The sequence below is a fragment of the Pinus tabuliformis genome, chromosome Q, assembly GCF_031772625.1.
Source record: "Pinus tabuliformis cultivar Carrire ecotype Pingquan chromosome Q, CPIR1, whole genome shotgun sequence".
NCBI classification, from domain to species: domain Eukaryota; kingdom Viridiplantae; phylum Streptophyta; class Pinopsida; order Pinales; family Pinaceae; genus Pinus; species Pinus tabuliformis.
Window position 1 is genome coordinate 942,773,946 of NC_142296.1, and position 22,553 is coordinate 942,796,498.

The following is a 22,553-nucleotide window of genomic DNA, read 5'->3' on the forward strand; positions in this document are numbered from 1 at the left end:
TATTACATTAAGATCTTCATGTTATATGTATCATGCTAAATTGGATTGGACTATGCATATGGTTAGGGTTATGACATTCAGGTATGATTCAACTTATTTGTGACATTGTGTTGTACTAATCTAGACTGATCATACATATGTGATTGCTATGCATAAATAACAAACGTTTATGAGTTTATGATGTGAACATGCTAGCTAGAGACTATTTATTTTTGAGTTGATGTATTGTGAAGTTATAACATGCTAACTAGATTGATTGTGCAAACAAGAAAGCCTCCCTTGAGATACATTAAAGTATGAGCTTGCTTATGTCATCTACTTTGTGCTTGAATGCTTGAGTATTTTGTTTAATTGGTGTTTGAGTGTTGATGTCTATTATGCCGCCTATATGTTGTCTGAATGCTTGATTACTTGCATGATATGAGTATGTGTATGTAAGATTCCCTGAATGAACGATCTTGTTTTAAGATGGTTGTACTAACACATATGTGTTGAGGCAGTTGATATGTACATGAGGGTAGTAGGTGAGAGTTGTAGAATTATGTCTATTGACTATGAGTTTATTATGGATTATGACACGATTGTTAGTCTTGGTAAAGGTTGATTTCAAATTGATAGATATTACTGTCGATATTTGGAACATGTGGTTGACATGTATAAACAGTTGCAAGAAACACGCTTGGTATTAGCGTGACAAGGTAACAATTTATGTGTTTATATAATTAACAGTTGGGTGATGTGACAGTACATAGTAAGCCTCGATTGCAACAAGGTAAAAAGGTAAAAGAAAGGAATTGGGCATGAATTCCTTTGGCTATATCTGGAAACCCTAATTCCAAATGAATGAGTGCTTTGCATACAGGAAGTCTTCCTAATATTTTTTTTGCCTAACATTATGTGGATATGTGTTATAGTTATGAACATGTACATCAACTAGTTGCTAGTTATAGCTAGATCTGTAAAAGGATTGGAGTCCCTTGAGACATGGTTGGGATGTGTCTAGTTGCAAGCAACATGCTTAACATAGAAAGGTAAGGTAACTGGTGTATTGTTCAAAGGATTGGAGTCCCTTGAGAGATGGTTGGGATGTTTCCAGTTGCAAGCAACATGCTTAACATAGAAAGGTAAGGTAATTGGTGTATTGTTATTTTTATTTATGCATTGACAGTTATGCATTTATGGAAGTATGATGCAAGGGATTGCATGGCAAGAGAGTACCATGAAATTCATAAGAAGCCTCGGGCTGAGATTTCCTTTAGAAGCACTCAGAACCATGGGGATTGAGTCAGGGTGTTTGTTGTTAGTCTTATGCTTTTGGTCTTTTGTGATTTGTTGCATTTGATTGCGACTTCTTCATGTTTGGTGCATAGCTATGTCACTTTGGTTGTATTGTTGTATCATTATTATTTCTTCGTGGTTTTTCTTGCTTGTTTCTTGTTCTTGTCTTTTATGTTTGAGAGTCTTGTGAATTGGTTGGTAAAGAGAAAAGTTAATGAAGCTCAAGGAGAGTTAAATGAAGCCCAACATGTAATGTAAGACCCGAATGAAGCTCGGTGCATGAGTAAGGGAAGTTGAAGGTAAGAATATGACAATCGATTGGATTGGTTCAGTCCATTGGTGTAAATGGACAATGATCGTACAATCATGAGAAAGGTAATAGGAAAGGTGAAGTAAATGAATCTGAGGCATCAAATGCCTTGGCTATGTTGGGAACAATTGTTCTAAATGTTGTGCATGGTGTGCAAAGATAAAGGAAGTTATCTTAACCTTGACATTATGCTATCTGGTATTTATGTTATGATCATGATTATGTTGATGTTTATATATGTATATATGTGTCTATGTATGTCGTTGTCTGACAAGATCATGATTGTTTTATGCTGATGTTTATGTATACATATCTATATATCTATGTCACAATTTGACAGGGTTGTCATGAATAATTCTTGTGGAGGAATGATTGCTTATGCAAGTGAGTGGCATGACGAGGTTCTTGGTCTTATGGGGAATCAAGTGGGAAGAGTAGTCATGATAAATATATGAGGTCAATATCATGTGGATATGAATTGATATTGTATGCTTGTATTATGTCTATGTTTATGTTATGCAGGTAACTCTAAGGGATACATCAGCTAAATGAAAGCAGTGAGATCTTAGGCATGCTAAGACAAGCATGGATGGCAAAGAGCCCTAGAAACAAGGTTTCCTGGTAGAGCAGTGTGGTTTTTGGGTGTGCGGTACTACTGTTGTGTATATGTTGTGCATGTTGTATATTCAGTGATTGTACCTATAGTATTGTGTACACATGATGATTGTGTGCCTGTTGTATATATGGTGTGGTGTGCATATTGCATATGCAATGTTGGGTATCGATGGTGCTATGTACATGTTGGATATGCGGTGATGTGTATATATCGTACTGTGTGCATGATGGCTATGCAACATTGTGTGCATGTTGGATATGCAGTGTTGTGTACAAATGATGATATGTACATGTTGGATATGCAATGCTATGTACATGTGGTGTTGCATACATGCTGTACATATGATGTTGTGTGCATGATTGTACAAGTGGTGTTGTGTGCATGTGGTGTTGTGTACATGTTGAACAAGTGGTGTTGTGTGCAGATGGTGTTGTGTACATGTCGTGCATGTGGCGTTGTGTACATGTCATGTAGGTGGTATTGTGTACACATTGTACAGATGGGCCAGTGTACATGTGGCATTGTGTACACATTGTGTAGGTGGTGTTGTGTACATGTGATGTTGTACACACGTCTTGCAGGTGGTGCTATGTACATGTGGTACTGTGTATATGTATTATTGTGTGCATGTCATACATGTTGTGTTGCGGGCATGCGGTACTATGTATGTGCATTGTGTGGTCATGGTATCGTGACAAGTGTATTTATAGTGTTGTACTATGTGTACGTATTTGTGTTGCGTTGTACATCAGGTGTAGGTGTATGTATTGTGTTGTGTTGTACACTGGATGTAGGAGTATGTATTGTGTTGTGTTGTACATTGGGTGTAAGTGTATGTGTGGTATGTCAGGTGTAGGTGCATGTATTGCATGGAGTTATATGTCGTGTGTGGTTGTATGTACGTGATGCTCACTATGTGTATGTGCACGTGGTTGAGGAGAAGGCACTGGGTGTTTTCGAGTGTGGCAACAGATCTGGTGTGCATACGGAATAAGGACAAAGGTAGAAGCTAAATATTGATTAAAGGATAAGTATCACTATTTTATTTCAGTTTGCTATGCATGAGATTTATGATTTTGGTCTAGGATGATTACATGTTATCTATGATTTTGTTTTATGATGGTTACATCTGATTTATGATTTTGATCTATGATGGTTGTGTTTGAGCTAACCTAATGTGATATGTTTATACATGATATTTTGTCAAAGATGCTAGTTTGACTTGTTGTGACAAGAAAACATAATTGCAAGTATACCTTGTTGACGGGCCACCAATGAGGTATGATTTGAAGTTATTTCAACTTATCTTGAATCTAATGGAAGTTATGTGCTTGGTACAGGAAGCATGTAAATGCCTAGTTGGATGATTTAAACCTACTGCAAACATCATCAACAACGAAAAAAGGAATTGGAACATGCAACAATATGTTGGTAAAGCACTTCAGGAGCAAGGCCATTGTGGGACATTGGTACCCAATAGTGTCCATGGATTTCCATGAGCATGCTATGACCGATATGATGTTTTGAGGCAGGTAGATGCCTTGATTGTTTGAATTTCTGATGCAAGGGAGCCTGCCCAAGGGATGGATCGCCTGGGATAAGGGATGCCAAGGAACTTGGAAGGTGAGTAACTACATGGAAGGGGTGACTAGATTGCCCAAGGGACTATGTAGCAAAGAAGGGAAGCTCGGGGATGGATTTTTTTTGTCATTAGCATTTCCATATGGAACTAGATGCACATTGAGAGTGCGCCTGGAACAATGAGCCGACAATTGTTCACTGAGAGGACAAGTGGCGTAGGATTATAGCATTGTACATTGGATGAAACTTTGACTGTGACATTGGATTCTGGACTTCCTGGGAAGGAAGTGAATCCTGGTATTACTTTGAGGGTGGAGGTGTGAGCCTCTGGATTCCCTTATTGATTAATACCGACATCATATCATTTTATTTGCTGGTCTAGAAAATGTGCATATGTGTATATGTGGTTAATGTAAATACCATATTGAGCTATATTATAAAGCTCCAGCAAGCGGTATGGTTGTTATCTTGTCATGTTGTCATGATGTTTTTCTTTTGAGCAGGTCATTCATTGTAAATATTGCAATAAGCTAAGTTATAAAGTTCCATAGGTAGTATGTTTTCTTTTCAGCGGTTTTGCTGAGGTATAGGTGTGGTTGAACACCGAGGATGGTGTCCCCCAAGGGGGAGGGTTCTGTAACATCCCTGGTGAAAATTCCATGTAATAAAAGTAAATAAAGGCAAAATAAGACCATGGTTAAGGGACACTTATTCCAAGCTAAATTTTGGGCAAAGATATCCTAGTGGGCATCACTGGATGTGTTTATGGCTAAAGGAAATTGGCAAAGGAAAAGGAAAATGAATTAAAAGGCAAAAAGGCATTTTTGGTACATTTATTTATGAAAATAAAGGAAATTAGGAGAAAAGGGAGGTGAAAGGTCACAGGTTGCATGTGAGGAGGAAAATGAAGCAAAATAATGGAAAATGAAGAAAACATAGACCTCATTGATAAAAAGGATTCTAAGGATCAGTTGGCAGGCTTGGTTAGTGTAAGCTTGGTTAGTTCAGTTTTGGAGCTCTCTCATTGTTCTTTCTCTCTCTCTCATTCTTGGACACTTAGAGTTTTCTTGGAGAATTATAGCTTTGGAGCAAGGAAGGAAAAACAATCAAAAGGAAAGGAAGGAAATCAAGGATCAAGCAAGGAAGAGCGGGATCAAGTAGCTTCAACATGAATACTTGCAGGTAACATATTTCATGTGTGATTTCCTAGCTGGTTTTGACATGCATGGCTTTGCGTGTTGGTGTATGGTTCTTTTGTTGTCAATGACATGGTTTTGTCAGCTTATGACAATGGTTTTTAGCCTAGCCTTACCTTTTTCTAGATGCCATGGTGTGTTGGGATGTTGATCTTAGCTTTGAGCTTTGGAATTGCTAGATGGATTTTGGAATCCGGGGCGGAGGTGGTCTCAAGGTTCATTCCCAAAGGCCTAGGAATCCCTTGAGCGGTTTTGGCGTGATACACGGTAAATCTTAAGGGAGATATCTTGATTTAGGGCCTAGTGATTCAGGATTATATTGCGGTAAAGACTAAGAGACAAGGAGACGAAAAATTCCTCAAGGATAATGATGGATTTCAGATGGCATTTCGAGTTTGGTTCGGTTTTGTGATCAGAGCACCGGTTTTGGTGTGATCACGGTTTGGTGACGGTGGAGGTGGTTTAACCTATGGATTCCCTTGGTTGTTTTTGGATTGGTTTATTCATGAGATCACACATTCATGCTTGGAATATGGCACGGGGATGACTGGTTGAAAGAAATATTTGGCTCAACCATGTCTACGGTCAGGTCGTACATGGAAGTATCGATCCTGGTCAGATTTTACTATGTTTAATAAAAGCTAAGTTCTCTTGCTTTTGTACTTATGTATATGTGGATATAATGGTTGTTATATCACTGTTATTTTCATGGTTTTATGTTGGTTATAAGCGTGGTTAATTGACTAGTTCATGTCATGGTTATTTTATGTATTTACTTGTCATTGTTAAAATGATGGATGCAAGACCTAATTGATGTCATAATCGTTCAAAGGATAAGGTGGTGATCCTTCTTGTCATGTCTCATAAGAGTTTTCAACCATTGATGATTTGTCTTGTATCCTAGACCTGTAGACTGCATTGATGCCAAGTGTTTTACAAATGTCAGTCCCCGTTGGGGATGGTCAGGCCAAGTCCTGGAGTTATTTTTTGGTTTCTTAGTCATGTCATCATGTGTTTAATGGATTCCAAAAGCTACAACAAGTTCTGGGAAGTGGCCAAAATTCTAGTCTTGAAAAGTGCCTTAAATCTTGCGGACTTTGGCACAGGTTTGCTGGAAATAGTCCCTGGACGTAGGCATGCAAGCTTGTGGGAGCATCCAAAGCTCTGTGGATGCTAACATGCCCATAGCATGGGAGCGTCCAGAGGTTTAATAGCTTAAAAACTCAATGGGACCTAGGGGCATGATACTTGTGTGGTTGGGATAGCTCCTGGGAGTGTTGTTGTTGATGTGGAAGGTATGTTGGATGTGTTTCCATCGATTCCACTTCCTTAAGGACACCTAGGAGTTTGAATCATATCATATTAGCCTCTCGCCACATGTTTACTTCGGTTGGCCAGTTACTTGGGTAGATATGGGAGGAGGGTGTTACAGGTAGGCATACGATTCAAATGAAATACACAAGCTCTTACCCAATGACGAACTCAAATCTTTGTACTTGTAGCCAACTGAACTAACCAAGATTTTGCATGCACTTCTTTATTCAAACCACACTTATCCACCAAGTCAGGACTAACATAATTGTAATTAGATCCAGGGTCAATCAAAATAGAAACAACTTGATCACAAAGCTTATCGTTTGTCTCAATGATAGATGCCTGATGGTCTGCCTACCTATTATCCAATGTTGCATAGATACGAGGGACACTCTGACCAACATCCCCAACAGTCTACACCTCCTGTGTACTATATATCTGAGGCCTACCACCCTGATTCCATGGATGATCTCTCTTAAGGTGCTCCTTACCACATGTCCAACACTCCAAACATCTAGTACAATCACCTTTATGTTGCTTCTTTGATCCATGACCCTGTCTAGCTGCATTGAACTTCTTTTGTGGTGCAACGTTTTCTTTCTCTTCTGCATTCTGAGGCCTTGTTCTTTTCGGCTGCCATTTACCTTTACCTTTATTTTTCCCTTTCCATCCTCGCTGAGATTCATTCTTATGCTTTGATTGTTCATAGGAATGCTTCAATTTCCCAATAAATTCCTCAAGTGACCGAGGCTCATCATACTCAATCCAATCTCTAAATGCTAATGGAAAATCGCTGACAAATCGCTAAACTTTAGCCTTCTCATCTTTAAGATATGGTACATATCTCAATAGCTCCAAGAACTTAGTCGTTTACTCTTCATATGTCATTGATCCCATATTTAGCCAATAGAATTATTTGGCCTTACTATCGTAGTACCTTTCTGACAAGTATTTCTTCCTGAAAATCCTCTTAAACTCATGCCAACCCAAGTCCTCTGTCCTAATGTCTTTGACCCGCTTCACATATTCCCACCAGATATATGCTTTACTTCTCAGGCTGAATATAGATACTATGGCCTTCATATTATCTGTGTAATTATGAAACTCAAAGAACTTCTTCATCCCAAGTATCCAATCCACTGCATCTTCCAGCTTCTTCAAGTCTCCATCAAAAGTAGTTGGATTTTCTTTCTTAAATTCATCTGGAAAGTATCCCCTATCACTCCTCCTATAAGGATGATAATGATGACGATCATAATGCATATCATAACCAAAACTAGAGTAGTACATGTGTCCATCACCTCTCCTATCCGAAGTATCCAATAACCTACCATTTCTCACTTTGTCATCTCTATCCGACTTATGACCACCATGAGACATACTTCCATATGCCCCATTAGTTTTTTCCTCTTGTCCATGGCTGATCCGAAGTGGCCCTTGTCGCTACAATCCTAAAAAACTTTGAAGGAGTATTGCATTAACCTCTACTTGTTTCTCTTATGCCTGCATGATTTTTTCATTGTCTGCCTTACAACTCCTTATTTCTTCCTTCAAGCTTCTCAATGTGTTTGCTAAATCATAATAGTTCCCAACATCATGCTGCACATCTGATTCATAGGGAGAATCTCTATAGTCTACCATCTTGCTAGTCATTTTTTATCTCTTTCCTATAAAGTATATTATGTCAGCTAAACCAAATCACAATAAACCAACGTACCTTAGCATAATTCAAGGAGGATATTCCATATGCAAGATCAACCAATCAGCTTAGTACATGTATAACATAATAAAAACAACATATATACATATAATACATAACCATATAACCACCATTCTAGCTAGAGTCCAATCATTAATGCATGACCATATCAACTACACATACCCTGACCTCATGCATGACAACAACAACCATACCAATGTACACTGACAATACGCAAGCATAAACAACATGTAACCAATCATACACTCATGATGACACACTTCACAACAACAACATCCTCTTTCACATGGCGACATCACTAGAACCATGAACAACAGCATGCATATGCAATAAGCATATAGACTACAAGGATGATAACACACGTGCAACAGACATGAATGCATGACCAACACACCCCGCCCATCTAGTCCAAGGGGTGAACCATGCCCTAGTACCACTCTGTAACACACTCATCTCACATCTACCCAAGTAACCGGCCAATCGAAATAAATATGCAACAAGAGGCCACTATAATGGGATTCAACCTCCTAGGTGACCTTAAGGAAGTGGAATCAACTGAAACACACCATATAGACCTTCCACATCAGCAACAGAACTCCCAGGGGCCATCCCAACCACTCAGGTAGCCAGCCCTTGAGACCGATTGAAGTTTTAGACCATTAAACCCCCGAACACTTCCTTAATATGGACAATCATGCATCTAGGAGGCTCCAAACGCTCCCATAACATGTGTATGCATGCGTCTGGGGAATTTTCTTCTCAGATCTGTGCCTGGGTCTCTAGGATTTGTACCACTTTTTTAGGCCCAGAGACTAGGTCACTGCTCATAACTCAATGACACTTTCATAACTAAAAGATAACAACAAAATAATGATACCAATGCAATTTCTTGAACAAGGACTCACTGGACCCCTACTAGCCATGACAGACATTTCGTCAAACATTTCACGAACATGTAATCTACAAGTTTAAACTGTAGATATGAGCATAGGGGTCTCATACTTATCTGAGAATCACTATGAAGCATTATTACCTTATATCATTAGTTGCATTATCGTCTATTAGGTCATAGATACATTGTTCATTCATTTACAAATCAAAACATGAGGAGAGTCATACATCATCACTATCATAATACATGCTTATAAACAACATAATAACAATAGGAATATCAAGGATACATCAACCATATAATCCACATATAAACCAGTATAATTACACATAAGACACCAAGGAAAGAACCTCTTATTAATGAATGCAAAAGCCAACCCGAGATGGGACTACCATGTTCCACCCAACCATAGAATGGTTGAGCCAATTCTCTCTTCAGCCATTCACCCCCGTTCCAAATTCCAAGCATGAATGTGGGAGTCAAACCAAAAGAACCAACCAGGACTTCCCAAGGCTAAACCACCTCACCCTCATCAATAGAAACCATGCTTTACCGTAATCCATCTCAGATCACTAGGCCAAACAATAAAAATGTAATAACGGGCTTTACCATGATATCAACCAGATCACTAGGCTAAAACAAGCATGGATGCCACGGATTTCTCCACCTACACCGTGAGGAATTTTCTTGTCTCCTAGTCTCTTAGGCTTTATCGCAATCCACACCAAATCACTAGGCCCTAAATCGAGACCCACTCTCCAAGCTTTATCGCATATCCCATCTTAGGATTATTAGGCTTAATGGAGAGCTCCCACCTCTAGGATTTACCATATATCCCGCCATTCACCGGTCGAGGATTCCTAGGCCCATCGAGGCAACACGAAATCCATATTTACCAAAACCCACAATCTGGTTCTGTTGGGTTGTGTTATATTCTTTCCACGACTAGCCCACGTAGTTAATCGGGGGTTAGAAGGGGGGCGAAGCCCCCCCTTCGTTGCACTGATTGTGTAGCGGGGGGGTCACAGGAGGTTTGAGGGGTGCAGGTAACCCCACTCTATGGGGTCTGAGGCATCACCTTGGAAAATTTTGTTTTTGGACCCTATATTAGGTTCGGCGGACCTACCTATGGTTTTGTGCATGATTTTTCGCACATGGTTTTGGACGCAATGGTTTTCGGTCCATGGTTTTGAACGCGATGGTTTTCGGTCCATGGTATTAGATGCTTCAAAATCTATGAATATGTATTGTAATATTGAAAGAAACATAATGAAAAATCAAGTTGGTAGTCCTAGTTTTGGGATCCAGGGGAAAATCTCTATGTATATGTGTTTTATGTGTTATGCTCTCGCATTATTTAATTTATGTGTTTTAGAATTCATATGCAGGTAATTTCTGTACAGGGTTAAAACCTACATTTGGTATCGGAGCTATTTTGGCTTCAAGGGGACGCCTTTGTTGCTGAGGGGTTTCGCTTGGGCCTGTGGTAGAACCCGTTTAGTGGGAGATCCACGGGATCGATTATGGTGGTGAAAGAAGATGGCGAGTAGTGGAAAGATAAAGATCAAGAAATTTAATGGTCAAAGTTTTGAGTTGTGGAAACTCAAGATGGAGGATCTATTGGTGGATAAAGATCAGTGGATCATGGTAGATTCGGGTACTAAACCAACGAGAGTGTCCGATGAAGAATGGAATAAGTTGGATCAGAAGGCAAAGAACACAATACGATTGTGTGTCTCAGATTCAGTATTACTGAATGTATCATGGGAAGCTACGACGAAGGCTTTGTGGGACAAGTTAGGGACTTTGTACTAATCTAAGTCTTTGGTGAATAAACTGTTCCTGCGGAAAAAGCTATATAACATGAGGATGAAAGATGGAGACTCGGTGACAAAGCATCTGAATGCGTTTAACACTATGGTGAGTCAGTTATCATCTATTGATATCAAAATTTCAGATGAAGATAAGTGCATTAGTTTGTTGTGTTCTCTACCAGATTCGTGGGATAGTCTGGTTATTGCAATAGGTAGCAATGCAACTACCTTGCAGTTTGATGAAATAGTCTCATCCTTGCTGATGGAGGAGATGAGACAGAAAAATATGGAGAGCCAAAATGGTGATGCCTTATCTTTACAAGGACGGTCCCGGAACAGAAACAAAAATAAGTCAACGAGTGGGAGATATAAATCTAGAGGGAGATCTAAATCTCCAGGAAAACCTATAAAGGTGGTGTGCAGGAAATTCGGAAAGGAAGGGCACTACAAAAGGGACTGTAAATCTAAAGCTCCTGACAGAGGAAAGGGATTTGATGATGCTCCTTCTGCAGAGGAAAAAACCACCTCAGATGAAGGTGGGGATGTGTACTTGGCTTCTTCAAGTACACATGTAGATCATGAGGCGTGATTGATTGACTCAGGTGCATCCTTTCACTTCATTCCCCATAGAGAGTGGTTCTGCGAGTATGAGAAATATGATGGTGGTGATGTCTTCTTAGGGGATTATAGGAAGGCTAGAATCGTTGGTCGCGGAAAAGTAAAGTTGAAATTGAAAGGTGGAAGGGTTAGAACACTTTCGGGTGTTCTACGTATTCCTGCATTGGCCAGAAATATGATTTTTGTAAGCAAGTTGAATGATGCAGGTGTAAAAACAGTGTTTGAGAAGGATACCTGCAAGATGGTTTAGGAAGCACTGGTATTGATGCGGGGAGTTCGGACTGGAACTTTGTACAAGCTGTAAGGTAGCATTGTTGTTGATGGGTGCAACAGTTCTGTGGTTCCTGAAAGTGGAGCAGAAAATCTAGTGGTGTCTGGAGAGAAGACCATGTTGTGGCATCAAAGGCTTGGACATATTAGCGAGAAGGGCCTTCGAATACTTCATGGTAAAGGTATGGTAGAAGGTATGAGTAATAGCTCTCTGGATTTTTATTTCTGTGAAAATTGTGTATATGGGAAGCAAAATCGGGTGAGCTTCCCCTCTAGTGGTAAGAGGGAAAAACAGATATTAGAGCTTGTGCACAGTGATGTGTTTGGACCTGTGAAGGTTCCATCACTTGGTAAGTATGTGTACTATGTATCATTTATAGATGACTTCTCAAGGAATACATGGATATATTTCCTTAAGAAGAAATATGAAGTCTTTGACAGGTTTAAAGAATTCAAGACTCTGGTGGAAAACCATACAGAGAAGAAGATAAAGGTGTTGAGGACAAATAACGGTGGAGAGTTTTGGAGTAAGGAATTTGAAGAATTCTGTAAGAAATGTGGTATAGCATGGCAGAAGACTACTCCATACACACCTGAGCAAAATGGAGTTGCAGAAAGAATGAACAAGACGTTGATGGAAAGAGCAAGAAGCATGCTCAGTGGTGCCAAGTTAGGACAGGAATTCTGGGCAGAGGCTGTGGAGACAGCATGTTACCTAGTCAACAAATCACCTTCATCAGCGTTGGAGGATAAGACTCCACAAGAGGTATGGACTGGTAAGAAACCCTCTCTTTCACATCTGAGGCTATTTGGACGTGATGCATATGTACATGTTCCAAACAAGAAAAGAACAAAGTTTGATAGTAAATCTGAAAAGTGCATCTTTATTGGGTATAAAGGAGGTTTAAAGGGTTATAAACTTTGGAACCCAGTAACAAGGAAGGTTGTTTACAGCCGAGATGTGGTGTTCAGAGAGGTAAAAGATGTTATTAAACATGAAGTCCAACCAAAGGAACCTGAGAAGATAGAGTTTGAGCTAAAGGAGGAAGAATCAGACTCTACAACAGAGGAGGAATCAGAAGATGAAGAGCCACAAACTCCAGGTGTGAGAAGATTAGTTTGAGAAAGAAGGTAGCCAAAAAGGTATAGTCCATCTGCTTTTTGTTCAAATTTTGCTTTATCTATTACTGATGATGATCCCAAAAATGTGAAGGAAGCAGTAGATTCAGAGGATGAAAAACTCTGGAAAGAGGCCATGGTTGATGAAATGGCATCTTTGCACAAAAATGAGGCTTGGGATCTGGTGGAGTTGCTGGATGGAAGGAAACCCAATGGCAGCAAATGGGTGTTCAAGACGAAGACAAATGCAAAAGGAAAGGTGGAGAAATACAAAGCTCAGTTGGTAGCAAAAGGTTATTCCCAGGTGCCGGGAATTGATTTTGGTGACATTTTTTCTCATGTTTCCAGGGTAACTTCTATTAGATTACTTTTATCTGTTGCTGCTTCTTTTGATTTTGAGGTAGAACGGATGGATGTGAAGACATCATTTCTTCACGGGGATCTGGAAGAGGAGATCTACATGAAGCAACCTAAAGGCTTTGCGGTGAAGGGTAAGAAAGAACTGGTATGCAAGTTAAAGAAGTCTTTTTATGGGTTAAAACAATCACCGAAGATGTGGTATCAAAAATTTGATACATCTATACGGGGACTTGGCTTCACCAGAAGCAAAGCAGATCACTGTGTGTATTTTAAATTAATTGGTGACCGTGTTATTTATCTAGTGTTGTATGTGGATGATATGTTACTGGTTGGAAATGACAAAGAAATTATCGAGGATTTGAAGACCCATTTTTCCTCCAAATTTGACATGAAAGATCTTGGTGCTACAAACTATATTTTGAGCATGGAAATTAAAAGAGATCGGGCAAAGAGGAAGCTCTGGTTAAACCAAAGGAAGTATGTCGAGACAATATTGCAGAGGTTTAATATGCATGATAGTAAACCAGTGAAGGTTCCTATTCCTGTAGGTGTAAAGTTATATGTTGAACAATGTCCCAAGACACAACAAGAGGAAGAGGACATGTTCCGTGTTCCATATGCAAGTGCAATCGGTAGCCTGATGTATGCGATGGTCTGTACTAGACCAGACATTGCACATGCAGTGGGATTATTGAGCAGGTTTATGTTAAAACCAGGGAAGGAGCACTGGACATCAGTGAAGCGGGTTTTTAGGTATTTGCGTGGCACTAGTGATTATGGTTTGTGTTACCAAGGAAGACCAAGATTGAACAGAGTGTTGGATATTCATGGCTTTGTTGATGTAGACTGGGCTGGAGATCTAGATCAGAGAAGATCTACAAGTGGGTATGTGTTTAACCTATTTGGAGGTGCAGTCAGTTGGATGAGTAAGAAACAATATGTAGTGGCACTATCAACTATAGAGGCAAAATACATGGCAACCAATCATGCAAGCAAGGAAGCAGTTTGGTTGCAGAGATTGTGTTCAAGTATGGGGTTAGTACATGGAGATATAAGGATAAATTGTGACAACCAAAGTGCAATTTTCTTGGCAAAGAACCTTGCATATCATTCAAAGACAAAGCACGGAGATATAAGGATAAATTGTGATAGCCAAAGTGCAATTTTCTTGGCAAAGAACCTTGCATATCATTCAAAGACAAAGCACATTGATGTTTAGTATCACTTTGTGAGGGATATGATAGAAGACGAAAAGGTGTTGCTGGTAAAGGTGGACACTTTGAATAATACTGCAGATGCATTGAAAAAATCTGTGAGCTCTGAGAAGTTCTCTTGGTGTAGAGAAACAATGGGCATTGTAGGGCTGGATAAATGACTAAGCTCTCTTGTGGCCCCCTGTGGAAAGAAAACAACAAGTGGGAGAATGTTGGGTTGTGTTATATTATTCTTTCCATGACTAGCCCACAAAGTTAACTGGGGGGTTAGAAGGGGGGGCAGTGCCCCCCCTTCGTTGCACCGATTGCGTAGCGGGGGGGTCATAGGGGGTTTGAGGGGTGTAGGTAACCCCACTCTATGGGGCTCAGGGTAGCGGCCCAGAAAATTTTGGTTTTGGACCCTATATTAGGTTGGGTGGACCTACCTATGGTTTTGTGCATGATTTTTCGCACATGGTTTTGGACGCAATGGTTTTCGGTCCATGGTTTTGGATGCTTCGACATGTATAAATATGTATTGTAACATTGAAAGGAACATAATGAAAAATCAAGCTGGTAGTCCCGGTTTTGGGATCCAGGGGAAAATCTCTGTGTATATGTGTTTTATGTGTTATGCTCTCGCATTGTTAAATTTCTGTGTTTAGAATTCGTATGCAGGTAATTCCTGTACAGGGTTAAAACCTACAGGTTCAGGGTTTACTAGGCCATGTGTTCTATTATTTAGAGATCCACCTCACTCAACTTCAAATCCATCCGACAATCTAGCTCAACCAAAACTCAAGAACCCTATCACACCATGGCTATCCAGAAACAACAAGGCTAGGCTAAAAACATTGTCACACCTATCAGATTCCATGCCATAACATCAAATAACCACATGAAATACCATGCATGCCAAATCTATCAAAGAAAACACACAAGCAAATCGATTCCTACAAGAATCCTGTTGTAGCTACTTGATCCTGCTCTTCCTTCCTCTTGCCTCCTTTGCCTTTATTGATCCAAAGTCAAAGTGCTTCAAGAAAACTCTAAGTGTCCAAGAGTGAGAGAGAGAGAATAATGAGAGAGCTCCAAAACTGAACTGGCAAAAGGTACCAATTGTTCCTTAGAAGCCTTTTTATGAATTAGGCCTATATTTTCTTCATTTTCCATTATTTTCCTTCATTTTCCTCCTCACATGCAACATGTGACCTTTCACTTTCCTTTTCTCTTAATTTCCTTTATTTTCATAAATAAATGTGCCAAAAATGCCATTTTGCCTTTTCAAAGCCTTAGCCATTGCCTTTGCCAATTTCTTTAGCCATAATAAACCAAATGAACACCCACACTAGGATGTCCTGCCCAACATTAAGCTTGGAATAAGTGTCCCATCAACCATGGTTATTATTTTTTCCTTTATTAACTTTTATTACATGGAACTTTCACCAGGGTTGTTACACTAGAGATCCCTCAACCCCAGGAGCCATCCATCTCAATTCCTCACCCTGGGAGCTCAGAGAGGGGGGAAGAGTCAACTCAGTGTTCTTGATCAGTCCTGCTCTATGTAGATCAGAAACATATCATCATGCTCATATATGGAATCAACTTAATCATCATGTCATTATAGCAGCAGTACCCTATTCATACAGGACATCAAATCAAATATGATATTAGAACAAATATATATTACAAAAAGGATACATTATTTATCCTCCCTCTCATGAAGGCAGCAACCACAAGCTTAAGCTTGCCTCATACAATAGCATCGGCTGAAGATATCTCAGTCCCAAAAATAGACAAGATTCTCTGCCAATCGGATCCCATTCATTATTATCACAATGTATCTCTGTCATATCCAGAACCTTCTTAAATAACTCTCCAAAGAGCTTCTTCAACCTGTCTCACAACTAGCCATGCTAGCATCATTGTACTCAACCTCGGTCGTGCTTAATGCTACAAACTTTTCATCAAAATATCATGGCAAATCTCATACTAAGGAAGCACCCATATGTATTCATCTTATCAATAACGATCCCAAACATCATCAATGCATCCATGCAGTCACATATCATAGGAAGAATATTTCAGACCAAAAATTGACCATCCCATGCAAATATCTCGAAGGGTGCTCAACGAAAACACACTATGTATGAAGAGGCTCAATCATGAATTGGCTCAAAATACATGGCCAGTAGTTTACATGGAACATCAATGCTTCAATCAACTATCACTTGCTAAGTCAGGCTCAACAATATCTCTTCATAACTTCTTGAAATTCAATTGTAGTGTCCAAGGATTTACATTTCCATTTTCTTTAATAGCTTCACAATATATATTTTCTTTTCCAAACTTCAGAAAGTAATTCATCATGTCATGATTCTTCATTTCAAACTTCAGAGGCCAAATCCCTCTTACATTGATCATCAGAGTCTCAATACTTATAAAGAATAGACCATCATCATATAAAACGAAAATCAAAGTCATACCTTGGACCACTTTTGAAGGAGAGGTTTGGATTTGCACATCTTCCTAGCTTCACGAGGTAACTGTCAATGCGGACATACTAGGCTCGGGGAGCTTGCTTCATACAATGCTTTATGCAAACATAACACTTGACCAAACTAATATGCTCAGCCTTACACAAATCATATTGTGCAATGAAACTAAGTCAACTTATCAAGCCTTAGATGCCAAATCAAAGTTAATATCAATGTCATAAAAATTTATGCCAAAATCATTGTAACAAACTCTTTGGACCAGGTGTTAGTTAGAGCTCACATCCAAATACTATTTTCATGTCAACAACTGTTATTTACCAAGCAATATCAATCCAAACTTTATCAAGCCATCCTCATGATCATAATATAAATCATTTTTGTCACTAGATGCAAATGCATATATCAAGGATAAGTCACAATTTTTATACTTCAACCAATGTGCCAAAGCTAATGAAACCAATACAAAATCAATGCCAACGTTAATCCTTGAAGGTCACTATGCCCACATAACATTGTCATAAAGGCAAACCATCAATTATCAAATCAAAACCCTAATTTGTTATCATAGTGAGTTTAATCAGTCTATAACCAAAAACATATCTATGTATCAAGCATCAAGTCAAAGTTCTAAAGTATCATCAATCATCCAAGATAATATGCTCACTAAGTCAAGACAACAATCCAAATCTTGTCAAACCATTGCAATTGTTATCAAATACTATCATATACTAACAACTTCAATGATCAAATCAAAAGATCATACTAATATGTATATTTTGGTTCCTTGCCAACAAAAGTTTAGTTAACACATTCATATTCTCTATAGTAGGTTAAACATTCAAACTTCCTTGCTCATAGGGATTTTTATTGTCTGCTGCATGTCTAAAGGATTGTTATACTCTAGGTTCACTTTTGATTTCAAGCACGATGCTTCAGATTTTGTGACATACATGCACAACCACATCCATAGACCTTCTTTCACGCATTTGTGAGGCTTGTAACCGCACTGATGAACTTGCTTCTATGCGGTTGGGGCTTAGACTAAGGGAAACCCTCTATTCTCAGACTAGAACTAGCTGCAGACCAACAACATCATTTTTTTTATTTAATTCATAAAACTTCAAGAATAAAGAATCTTCTGTACATCCCATGAAAATGATAATAGGTGTAGGGATTTTATGGAGAGTTTCTCCCTCTGAATGGGAAGCTACTTCAGTCATCATCATTCAAAACATCAACCTATCTATCATAATACTTCCATGCATCAACAAAACTGTTAGATTATGAAATCAAACTATATCAGGTTCTAATACATATATTCATCATGGACATAACATGTCAACATCAACTACTTCATCATCACATATGAACATGACATCAAATTTTCATCAAGGGTTAGAGTCATATGATTAGGGAAACTATCAAGTGCTTCATCATATTTTAAGGATCATAATCACTTCAACACTTCTTTCACATTTATTCAATCATCAAATTAGGGCATCGAATTTTACCATGTGTCATAACTACTAAGCCAAGGTCAACAAGGAGATCTTGAACAATAATATTATTGTTACACTTACATCATCACGATTATCATGCATATAAAAAAAACTATCAATAGTATCAAGTTACCATATATAAGAATCAATGTGCTAGCCTTCTTTATGGGATCAGGAAATCCATCATGTCTAAAATGAAACATGCTTGCCAAACATCAAGTGCACTAATATATCACATGTACCATAAATCAAACTTTTATATGCATAATCCATTTGTGAAGGTGACATTCCCATCATACCTTAGGGCTTACCGTGCCATCCAATATTGCAGTTGAAACATAACATTGAAATAAAGCACCATACATACCTTGTAGGATTCAAATACATGCGCACCTTCTTATTTGACATAGGCAACTGAAGCGCTTTGTCAACTTTTCATCAAGTGCTAATTATTCTCTTCCTGCACTATCCATGATCCTCAAGAAGGGTCATCTTATCACAACTCATTAGGAGGTTAGAAGTATCCAAATATTCATGAAGGAAGTATAGTCAATGATCAAATCAATAAATCTAAACAAAAGAAAAGACATAAAGAAGTAACATAAATAAAAAAAAAGTACTTATCTTCAATGAGAGGTGATCATCTCCCTCTTGAATCGACCTTCAAGAGTTGTGACTGTCCATTGACCATATAACATTGTTGCCTTCAATATTTCAACCAACTTCATCGATAACCAAATCCTAATTGAGACTATCCCATCTAGGGCTACATCAAATCTATCACAAGTGCTTGAGCCTTGAACATCTTCATGTTGAACATGCTGGGGTTTCTAGAGTGCGGTAGGATATAACATATTGGATCGATAGACATGTGGAAAATGGGTATATCTCAAAACTTTGTCATAATCTAGGGTTTCTTCCAAACCCTAACCTTATAATATCCATCAAACCCTAATACACAAATTGCTTAGGGTTTCCTTCAAACCCTAGTATTCTTTTAGGTCTCCACCATCTTCTCTTGCTTCCATCAATGTTGTCTTCATAGGGGTGACCTTCAATGACTTTTCTTTAGCCCAACTCTCATACCATGTTAATTTTTCTTAGGGCTCTATTGTTTTTTGCTTTGATAATTTCATTTCATCATCATTTACATATAGAATTCACCCCATAACATCACAACATTATTCAGATTTACAACATTATTCAACAATATATGTAATTATATAGAAAGAACAACATCATCATCAATGCAACAGAACATAAAAGAACAATAGAAGAAAAACATTCACACATAGAGACACCAAGATTGGTCAGAGACCAGGGCAAAACACACTACGAGGAAAACCCTTTCAAAATCTTCTTCTTATTAGATTGTCATTGAATGATTCAACAAAACATAGTACAATAAGCCATATCCTCAATCATAATCCTATCCACCAAAATCAACTAAACAATATCCATGAGATGAACTCAACAATGCCAATAATCAAAACCCCGATTCAGAAGCCCGTGATCAACTATCGCTGTCTGCGGTCAATTGTCGAATATTGTGATCAACTAATAAAACCAAACCCTTGATCCCAACCACACGCGGAGAGAGATGAGCATGTAGATGAAACCCTCCAATCGCATGCATGAGCATGTGTGCCTACAGTTGTGACTGAAAACTGTCTATGTCATGACTGTAGTTGCGACCGAAAATTGCCTGTGTCATGCTTGCAGTCGTAAACCAAAACCCTATCACACGTGCGAGTTGTGGACCCTGCAATCTTGGACTTGGGCAAGTGGACTTCCACGAACCATATCAAACCCGTGTGAGCCAAACCAAAGAAAGAAGAATATAAGAATGCTTCATGATGATATCCAAATGAGGGTCACTTGACTTGTATTTATAGCCATCCATGGGTGTCCAATTTATCTTTTGGGCCAACCTGATCAAATATGCACATGTGGGGCTTTATTAAAAAATACACTTTCCCTTATCCAAATTGAGTGCTTCAATAGTCAAAATTGGTCCTCTCGAATCTAGTCCCACGATTGGAATTTGTCACTGAGATGCCAAATTAACACAAGCAACACCTTCCCTCAATCATCGTTGCTTTTCCATTATTTTCTCTTTTATTTTATCACTTTGTTGCACACCTCTATCCTTCATTGCAACTTGCCACTATTTCATTCTCATGGATAACAACATTTGCAAGGGGAGGAATCTGTAGCACATGGATTTTGCACTTTAGTACCCAGATATGCCTATCCAATAGAGATGTTGCATCAAGACTAAGTTTTGTGTTGTGTTCATGAGTGATCCATTATATGATGACTTGATTACTTCTCGTCCTTCATTGTGAAGCCTCTTTTGTGTTAGACACTCTACCTTGATAGTCTTCGTCTTGATTTATAACATTTTAGGGATATCTAGTGCCTAGGAAGGGTTCCCCTCTCACTAGATATCCTAAGCACTAGATATCCATAAAAAATTGCCTCATTTTGGGTATCTTAATTGGAAGACCACAATGTCAAATCTTCCTTAACCCCTCATGGTTTCTTGTTGTCAAGTAAACTGTGAATTTTTGAGACCATACCAACTCTATAAGTCATGGATCATAAAATAAATTATCAATTTGGAGGAACATATATGTGATGCGGACCAAGAACTTTGTTGTACTCAACCAAAACTTCTTGTACAAATCCCTCAGATGAAATGCTTTTCCCAATATATAGTCTAACATTCACTTACACCTTAAGGTCATTTCCTTGCCTATTTATATTGATCATTTCATGTTTGTAAATTTAATTGTGAATGCTTTTCAATTACTCTTTAAATATGCTCTCCTCCTCTTATTACTTTGAAAGGGTGTTAAGTCTTGGTCTCGCTTCCTAACTACCCTTCTATGCTTTTGGGTTACTTGCTCTTGTGATCTCCAACACCTCTACATGTCTCTCTCGCTTTTGGTTTGATTTCTCCTTTGATAGTTATTATTTTGTTCTACAACATCTCCATAGCATAGTCCCCTCTAACACATCAAATGATTCAACCTTATTACTTTAATCTTCTCTCTCCCTAATACTTATGGTAATCTATTGCCCCACTCCAATTTATCACATTAGAATGAATATATTCAAAACATAACGACACATAACGGCTTAACTAATGGTTAAAAAAATCAATACAATTCAATTTAATACATAAAAAAATATTACAAATCAATTTAATAAACTCATTATTAAAAATTCAAAGCTTTAGTGAATCCCAATTTTTTTAAAAATGGTTCCATGGACAAAATTCCTTGCAACATCAAAGGTTTGGAGCATTGGATTTCCTCTAAAAAGATCCCTCCTACACATTTTCTTGAAAATACAAAGCATTCCACTAATTTGACATCGTGATCTCCTTCTATAACTGACTTTCACTTTGACTCATCGCATCACTTTACGAAATGTGAAAACCAAATTGTTGGTCAATTGGTGGTTGTGAATGGTCAACCGCCGTAAAATCTTGATTTTTATCCTTACAAAATTGTTTGAAACTCAAAATGATAATATTGACATTAAGTAGACACTAGATTTTTTCGACACTAGTATGGTTTTTTAAATGTAAGAAGCATTATCAAGGTAAAAAATGGTTAGTAGTAGTAATGAATATGATACAATTATAATAAATTAAATAGTTTATAAATATTGGCCGCTATCAATTTATAATAAATAATTATAATAAATTAAATAGTTTATAAATATGGACCGTTATCCCTTTATAATAAATATTAAAATATTTATTTCATAATATATTTTATATTTTTAAAATTTAAAAAAATCATAATATTATTTTAAATTATTATTATTAATTATAAAAAATTAATATATATATATATATATATATATATATATATATATATATTATTTATTTATAAATAAATAAAATATAACAATAAAAACATAATAAAAGTACAATGTGAATGAAATGGAAGTTGAATCCAATAATTAAATTGAAAAAAAGATATTATTATTTTTAAAATAAATTTTAACTTTTAATTTTTATTATTAAAAATTTGAGTGTAAAGATTTTTATAGTTAAAATTAATGTTGTCAATTTATTTTTTCTTTTGGGAAATTTTATTTTAAATTATTTTTGTTATTAATTATAAAAAATATATGAATTATATATATATATACACGTGTACAACCATATTAAAAATATCAATGTGGTTGATATAATCGAAAACTTTATAAATATAAAAAAAACTATTGCAACAAGAAGAATGCCTTACGAATGTACAC